Source organism: Triticum dicoccoides, chromosome 4B (genome assembly GCF_002162155.2).
Source record: "Triticum dicoccoides isolate Atlit2015 ecotype Zavitan chromosome 4B, WEW_v2.0, whole genome shotgun sequence".
In the NCBI taxonomy this organism is placed as follows: domain Eukaryota; kingdom Viridiplantae; phylum Streptophyta; class Magnoliopsida; order Poales; family Poaceae; genus Triticum; species Triticum dicoccoides.
Window position 1 is genome coordinate 143,212,421 of NC_041387.1, and position 9,174 is coordinate 143,221,594.

The window sequence follows — 9,174 nt, forward strand, 5'->3', positions numbered from 1 at the left end:
AGGCTTCGTATGCCGTCCACGTCCTGGTGCAACTCCTATGTCAAAATCACAGAGTAAGATACTTGACCTTGAAAGTATGGATCGGGTAGATGAACATCCGCTTACCCAGCTCCGAGGGTTATTCATAGAGAATCCATTCAATGGATTCGTGCGGAGGAAGTCCTCCTCCTCTCCCTTGTACAAGCCGGACAGGATCTTTGCCAGATCGGCTGCCGAGCCTGGCCCTTTGCGGCCATGACGGGTGGCGTCATCTTCCCCGTTGAAATCCCACATAGGGTGGACCCTATATTGGAGTGGATGCACCCCTCGCATAATGCACATGGCCATGACTCCAATCATGGTCAATCCGGAGTGGGCCAGTAACCTAATCCGGCCCATCAGATAATGGACGCTCCTATCATCTTCCCATTGAGGGCTCCGCGGGCGCCAACTCAGGCGTTTCTTCAAGGGAGCATTGCTGAACTCCGGGAGGCCGATCCGAACTGGATCCGGCAGAGGGGCGTCCTCCATGTAGAACCATTCCGAAGGCCAGTCTTCGGACGCCTTCTTCGGGGTGCTGGATAGATATCCGGTCCCGGCGATGCGCCATATTTCGGCTCCGCCCACTTGATATATCGACCCCTCATGAGAATGGGGTACGAGGCAAAACAATCTCTTCCACAGCACAAAATGGGGCTCGATGCCCAAGAACAGCTCGCAAAGAGCTACGAAGCCCGCGATGTGCAAAATGGAGGCGGGCGTGAGGTGGTGAAGCTGGAGTCCGTAGAACTCTAGGAGCCCCCGGAGAAACGGATGTATGGGAAATCCGAGTCCCCTTATTAGATAGGGGACAAAGCATACCCGCTCCCCTTTGGAAGGGTTGGGGACGCTCTCCGCCTGCTTTCCACCCTTGTAGGTGGCTAGTCCGGCTCGAACCAGAACCATGAAAGCTGGGGGAAGATATCCCTCGGTTTGGAGCGCCACTAGCTCGCTGTGTGGAACTGAGCATCTCCCCCAATCTCCTGGCTTAGGGCTGGGAGCGCGAGAGGAGCCGCGTCGACTATCCATGATGGAATGGATTTTTGTCAGAGGTGCTTCGATGAGAACTTGCGGATGGAGGATAATGTGAGCTGGATCTAGATCCTCGCCTCTCTTATAGGCGGCTCGTTCGCACGGCTAGGGGGTAAAATGTAAAAATACCCCAGCCTTTCGCATTCCTACGACACGTGGAAGAAGGCCATTATTGGGCGTAGAAGCCAAGGAGCGCAACATTTATAAGGAAGCCGGACACTATTCAACGGGAACATGAAGTTTGAGGGAGAACCCGCCTTGCAACGCCGAAGACAATATACACGCCGGACTTGTCATCGCTGAAGCCCGGTTCGGGGGCTACTGAGGGAGTTCCGGACTAGGGGGTGTCCGGATAGCCGAACTATCATCATCGGCCGGACTCCAAGACTATGAAGATACAAGATTGAAGACTTCGTCCCGTGTCCGGATGGGACTTTCCTTGGCGTGGAAGGCAAGCTTGGCGATACGGATATGTAGATCTCCTACCTTTGTAACCGACTTTGTGTAACCCTAGCCCTCTCCGGTGTCTATATAAACCGGATGGCCTTAGTCCATAGGACGAACAACAATTATACCATAGGCTAGATTCTAGGGTTTAGCCTCCTTGATCTCGTGGTAGATCCACTCTTGTAACACACATCATCAATATTAATCAAGCAGGACGTAGGGTTTTACCTCCATCAAGAGGGCCCGAACCTGGGTAAAACATCGTGTCCCTCGTCTCTTGTTACCATCCACCTAGACGCATAGTTCGGGACCCTCTACCCGAGATCCGCCGGTTTTGACACCGACAGTCGTCTTTGTGGGTTTAATCCTTGAGGGGTCTATGCCCATTTTGTACACTGTATCCTGATAAAGCAGGTTCAGGCTGCTGCCGCCGTCCATTAGGACTCTAGTGAGGTGAAATCCGTCAATGATTGGGTCTAGAACCAATGCGGTGAATCCACCATGACGGATGCTAGTGGGGTGGTCCCTTCGATCAAAAGTGATCGGGTAATAGGACCACGGGTTGAACTTTGGGGCGACTGGCTCCATCGCATATACGTCCCTTAGTGCACACTTCCGCTCCCTTTTGGGTATGTGGGTTGCATATATCATGTTCACCGTCCGCACTTGTAGGGGGAAGCCCTTCTGTCCTCTATTGTTCGGCGGGCGGGGTTCCTCCTCGTCGTCGCTATGCAACCTCTTGTCATTGTTTTCGGCATGTAACTTGCCTGCCTGCTTGAACACCCAACAATCCCTGTTGGTGTGGTTGGCTGGTTTTTTGGGGGTGCCGTGTATCTGGCACGAGCGATCGAGTATTCGGTCCAAATTGGATGGGCCCGGAGTATTTATTTTGAATGGCTTTTTCCGCTGACCGGGTTTAGGGCCTCTGAATCCGGCATTGACTGCCGTATCTTCAGCATTATCGCCGTTAATGCGGCGCTTGTGCTTGTTGCGACACGACCTGCCATTGCTGTCCTTGGTATCTGAATTACCAGGGCTCTTGGTCATGTTGTTACTACGAGCTAGCCAGCTGTCTTCTCCCGCGCAAAAGCAAGTCATGAGTGTTGTGAGGGCTGCCATGGATTTTGGCTTTTCCTGTCCTAGGTGCCGGGCGAGCCACTCATCGCGGATGTTATGTTTGAAGGTTGCAAGGGCCTCTACATCCGGACAGTCGACGATTTGATTTTTCTTCATTAGGAAACGTGTCAAGAATTGTCTGGCCGATTCCTCTGGCTATTGAATTATGTGGCTTAGGTCATCGGCGTCTGGTGGTCGCACATAGGTGCCCTGGAAATTGTCGAGGAATGCGGCTTCCAGGTCTTCCCAACAACCAATTGACTCCGCTGGCAAGCTTTTAAGCCAATGCCGAGCGGGTCCTTTAAGCTTGAGTGGGAGGTATTTGATGGCGTTTAGATCATCACCGCGGGCCATGTGGATATGAAGGAGATAGTCCTCGATCCATACCGTAGGATCTGTTGTGCCATAGTATGATTCAATGTTCACGGGTTTGAAACCCTTAGGGATCTGATGATCCATCAGTTCGTCTGTGAAGCATAGTGGGTGTGCGGCGCCTCTGTATTGGGCTATATCACGACGTAGCTCAAATGGGTTTTGTCTGCTGTGTTCGGCCCGACCGGATTTGCTGTATCCGTCGTGACGGTTGTCGTCACGTGTAGTGAGGCGCCCATGCAATCCGTAGATCGATCTTGTCTACCTTGGCTTTTCCTCCAATATATCTCACATGTCTGGCGCACTTCCCCGTGCCTTGGTATTTTTTGAGCTGCGTCGGGGTGCGGCTTGAGTGGAGGGCCGGGAGGCCTCTCTGTCGCGGCCATGAGGTGGCCGGTCGGCCGCATCCTGCGCTGGTGATGTAGGTTTGAGTGCTTCCTCCTCCAATCGGGGTAGCAGCCTGCGTTTTGGGTAGCTCTTGGAGGGGCATTCGAGTTCGTACTCTTTGGCCGCAAGGACTTCAGTCCATCTATCAGGTAGCAAATCATGATCAGCTCTAAGCTGCTGCTGCTTTTTCTTGAGGCTGCTTGCCGTGGCCATAAGCCTGCATTTGAAACGCTCCTGTTCGACGGGATCCTCAGGCATGACAAATTCGTCGTCATCGAGGCTTGCCTCGTCTTCGGAGGGAGGCATGTAATTATCGTCCTCTACCTCTCTGTCTGCCGCTCTCTCATGAGGGCTGGCTTCTCCATTCTCCTGTGCTGAATCCTACTGGAGGGGGTTGTCTTCGGCACTTTCCGGGGTGTTATTGTCTCTCATGCCGGAATCACCATTTTTGCTGTGGCGGGATTTAGAGCGGCGCCACTGACGCCGGCGCTTAGGTTGTTTCTTGGAGGGGTCATCGTCCGTTGTTCCATTGTCGTTCCCGTCTTTTGGGATGTCCACCATGTAAATGTCGTAGCACGAGGTGGCCTTCCAGTGCCATGTAGGCGCTGGTTCTTGGTCGTCTCCTGCATCATTGTCCATACCGTCGATGTCTTCGGAGTCGAAGTCGAGCATGTCGCTTAAATCATCGACAGTGGCTACAAAGTGGGTGGTGGGTGGGTTTTGAATTTCTTCGTCGTCCGTATCCCAGCCTTCCTGACCGTAGTCCGGCCAGGGCTCCCCTGATAAAGAGAGAGACTTTAGTGAATTCAAGATGTCGCCAAAGGGCGAGTGCTGAAAGATGTCCGCGGCGGTGAACTCCATGACCGGCGCCCAATCGGGTTCGATTGGCAGGGGAGCGGAAGGTCCAGAGTCCGAAGAGGAGTCCGGAGAGGAGTCCGGTACCTTGGAGTTACGAGTCTTGCAAAGGACATGGATAGTATTCGGCTCCATCACCATAGAGATAGCAGCCCCCGAGGCGGTGTCGAGCCACCCGTCCTCGGTCGGCGCAGTCGGCTCCGAGCTAAGGGTCGGAGCGGACACTTGTGCAGCCTCCAGGGCACTGTCCGGCGGTAGAGCTAGATCGTGCCCATCGTGATAGTGCGGCGCGCTTGGCTGTGGCTCGAACCTGTAGAAGATCAAGTCTCCGCGGACATCAGCTGTATAGTTCAAACTTCCAAATCTGACCTGATGGCCAGGGGCGTAGCTTTCAATCTGCTCCAGACGGCCAAGCGAATTGGCCCGCAGTGCAAAACCGCCGAATACGAAGATCTGTCCGGGAAGAAAAGTCTCACCCTGGACCGCATCGTTGTTGATGATCGGAGGAGCCATCGGACCTAAAGATGACGACACAGAGGAACTCTCAATGAAAGCACCAATGTTGGTGTCAAAACCGGCGGATCTCGGGTAGGGGGTCCCGAACTGTGCGTCTAGGCGGATGGTAACAGGAGACAAGGGACATGATGTTTTTACCCAGGTTCGGGCCCTCTCGATGGAGGTAAAACCCTAGTCCTGCTTGATTAATATTGATGATATGGGTAGTACAAGAGTAGATCTACCACGAGATCAGAGAGGCTAAACCCTAGAAGCTAGCCTATGGTATGATTGTTGTTCGTCCTACGGACTAAAACCATCCGGTTTATATAGGCACCGAAGAGGGTTAGGGTTACACAGAGTCGGTTACAATGGTAGGAGATCTACATATCCGTATCGCCAAGCTTGCCTTCCACGCAAAGGAAAGTCCCATATGGACACGGGACGAAGTCTTCAATCTTGTATCTTCATAGTCCAGGAGTCCGGCCAAAGGTGATAGTTCGGCTATCCGCACACCCCCTAATCCAGGACTCCCTCGGGTCTCTGTGGTGGAGACGGTGTTGTGTCAATGAGAACTGGGTGTCTATCTGCTGGGGTTGGGGTTAGAAGGGGTGTAGCTAGTTCTCTGTCCAACTGGGTAGGGGTACAATCTTCATGAGTGTGGGTTATGTGTGGTGGGGCTGGTTCTTGGGCAAGTACAACCGTGGTTCTATCTGCATCGACAGGTAGCACGATCTTTTCTGAAGACCGTGTTTTTACTCCCACAGATACTGCCATCACTCCCTCCAATTTAAATGGCTGATAAACAAGAAACGTAATTGAATGTATAGACATTGTAAGATAGACAGGTGCAATGGATAGTAGGGAAGAAAACAGGGCATGAAATAATTCACATTTATGTTGTCTAAGCAAACAGAATAGCAGAACATAATTTCACATATATGATGGCTAATTAAACATGATAGCATGACACAGTTTCACATGTATGATGGCTAACTAAACAGGATAGAATGACATACTTCAAAATATGATGACTATGTAAACCGGATGACATGATATAACTGTATGATGTGTCTATTAAAGTGGTTGGCATGCCATAAATCACAAACATGCCATCGATGGAAACATGATGGCATGATATAATTCACGAGAAGAATGACATAATTTAAAATATGATGACTATGTAAACAAGATGAGATGATATAACTATATTATGTCTTTAGAAAATGGGTTGGCATGCCATAATTCAGATACATGATGTCTATGTAAACATCATGGCATGACATAATTCAAATATATGATTTATATACTTAGGAAGTGAGCAGAGGGCAATCACATATATGATGTGTCAACTAAGGAGATGGCATTCAATATTGTGTATATGATGTAAAAACTAAGTATTGCAATACAACATATGCATTATATGAGTAATATAACCCTGCCAAGTTTGAGCATACACCTCAGGGGGATAATAGGACTGGTCATCTGCCTCTGAATCCTCCTCTGAAGAGCTATCTGTAACCAGCAAGATATCTGCTTCAGCAGGTAGCATTGTCTGCTCTGAAGATCTTGTTTTCACTCCAGATTTCTCCATCACCAATTCAAATGGCTGATGCATAGGAAGAGCAGTTGAATATACAAACATTGTCGACAAAAGCAATGAGAAATACAAAAAAAGGCCGGCATGATATAATTCACATATATGACGCTTGCCTAAACAACATGGCATTGCATAATTCACATACATAATGCCTTGCAACAAGATAACATTGCATAATTCACATATATAATGTCTTGCAACAAGATGGCATTGCATAATTCACATATATGGTAATTAGACACTAAAGATGTGGCATTCATACAAAGCATGTCTAAACTAAGCAAATGACATAGCAATGCAAGATACCATACGCACGATATGAGCAACATAACCCTGCCAAGTTAGGGCATGCACCTCAGGGGGGGGGGGTATGACTAGTCATCTGTCTCTGAATCCTCCTCTGAGGAGCTATCGGTAACCAGCAAGACATGCGCTTCGTCAGATATCATTGTCTGCTCTAAAGACCTTGTTTCCACTCCAGATTTTTACATGACCGTGCCGAATGGCTGATGCACAGGAAGTATAATTGAATGTACTAAAATTGTTGACAAATTTAACACGTAATAAAAAATGATGGCATGATATAATTCACATATAAGATGACTGGCTAACCAGGGTGGCATTGCAAAATTCACATATATGATGCCTGGCTAAACAAGATGGCATTGCATGATTCACATATACGATAAAGAAACTAAACAGATGGCATTGACACAAAGCATGTCTAAACTAAGCAGATGACATCTTTAATGTATACGGTAAGCAATGCAAGGCACCATATGCATGATATTACCAACATCAGCATGCCAAGTTAGAGCGAAGACCTCATGGGGTAAATAGGAGTGGTCTTCTCCTTCTGAATCCCCCTCAGAATAGTTATCTTCCTCTTGATTACGATCCGAAATGGGTGGAGGGGGGGGGGGCTGCCTTTGTGCCCACCATGGAACGACGTCTGCATGAAATTTTATTGCCATGCAAGGCTCATCTCTTTTGCTCTACATGATCAGTTCCATTATGTACAATAACTGGCATGCATAGGAACAAAACATAGTGAGATTATGTAAGGAGTGCATGCACAAATCCATAGTGATGGTAGCAAACTATGAATAGACCCAAAACCAATGATAGCAGGCAGATAATAGCTTTAGTTAAAAAATATAGATAATGACTCCTTTAATATTTGTTTGCACCCAACATGAAACTCATAGTAGACACCGGAGATTAACCAGATAGTAGACACATAGTACTGATTGCTGCCCCAATATGTACCCCACAACCATTTAAAAACTCAAGTTTCAGCATTAGTTTGGACCTGACTCGGAGTCTAATAGGTGAACACGACGATAATGTAGGATGTCATCATATTAAGCGACACATAACATAAGCAGACACGGAAGAGTGCGACCTCTCTTGCGGACCCGTGTAGTCCTCAAGGTCATCTGCTCAGTTGATGATGGTAATGCAGTTGTCGTGGCTGCCGGCGGTGGGGAAGAAGATCTGAAACGGTGAAAGACAGTCTGGAGAGTGGATCCCTGTTGTGGTGAACCCTTCCGTTGTTGGAGCAGCTGAGCTGGGGTGGAACACAGCGCCGCATGAGCAGGACAAACCACACAAGGTTTTCTTTGACACATATCTTTAACAGAAATAATTGAGTAAGGGCTTGTCTGAATTTGAAGATTCTAACAATGCAGGGATAGGAAATAGACAGGAATAGGATAGGAATGCACATGCAAAACAGAGAATTTAAAAACACAGGATTTCTGCCAATCTGGGTGTTTGATTCACAACAATTGGAAAATCACGGGATGCAAAAAAGCATGGTGAGATCAAGTCAAACCACAAGAAAATGTACGGTTATAATGCTATTATGCTACTATATCTTAGTCTTGTGCTTGATGAATAGGAATATGAAAAGGAGGATAAGTGGAAATTAGAATTCCTACGGTTTTTCTTTCAAGCAGACACTAAAGGAACAAATCCTACAGTTTTCCTTTGCTCCATTCCTTTGCACCAAATTCATGAAAAGTAGTACCATAGGAAACTTTCCAATTCCTATGTTTTTCATTCACTTTTCCTTTCAAGCACTGGCGATTCTAGTAGGCAGGCTTGAGCAAGGAAAATCCTACACTAAAAAATGTTTTTGTGCTACTTCTATTACTTTGGACCCAGGCCACTGCCATACTAGCTCAACTCCCAGGCCCATCGACAAATGCACAGCTCAAACGCGCAGAGATAAATAATGATGGCATTCAAGAGAGTCCATCATGGATAGCTAAGTTGCCTGGTACCTGACTGCTTGTCATATAGTAGGATAAAATAATCGTATTTCCCGTTACTACGAGTGGTCAGTGGATAATATATATAACATGTAGAGTAAAAAAGAGATGCAACAAGTGTACAACCTCTTTAGCGAAGCCATGTCGATCTCACCGTGATTGGGTTGGCTGGTGAGGATGCTCCAGCTGACTTGGCTGTCGGAGGAGGGGAAGAAGATCTTAGGCGTCTGGAGATGGAGCCCGAGGTACTGCTCTGCTATGATGGAGGGTTTCGTCATTGGAGCAGCTCGGGTGAGTTGTACGACGCCGAGGCTGAAGCAGGACAAGAGGGACAACGAACAACGTTAACCTGAGTGGAATTCTAATAGCATCTCCAATACATGAGTAAAATACATAACCACAAAGTGCTAGATGTAAAATACATCAGCCGCTCATCTCTGAACTTAACTGTTGAAACTGAATTTAACTGTCGAAACTGAACTTAACTGTCGAAACTGAACTTAACTGTTGAAACTGAATTTTCTTGTCGAAACTGAACGCACTAGCAAGGTGAGGCTACACGTCGGTCGACTGAAT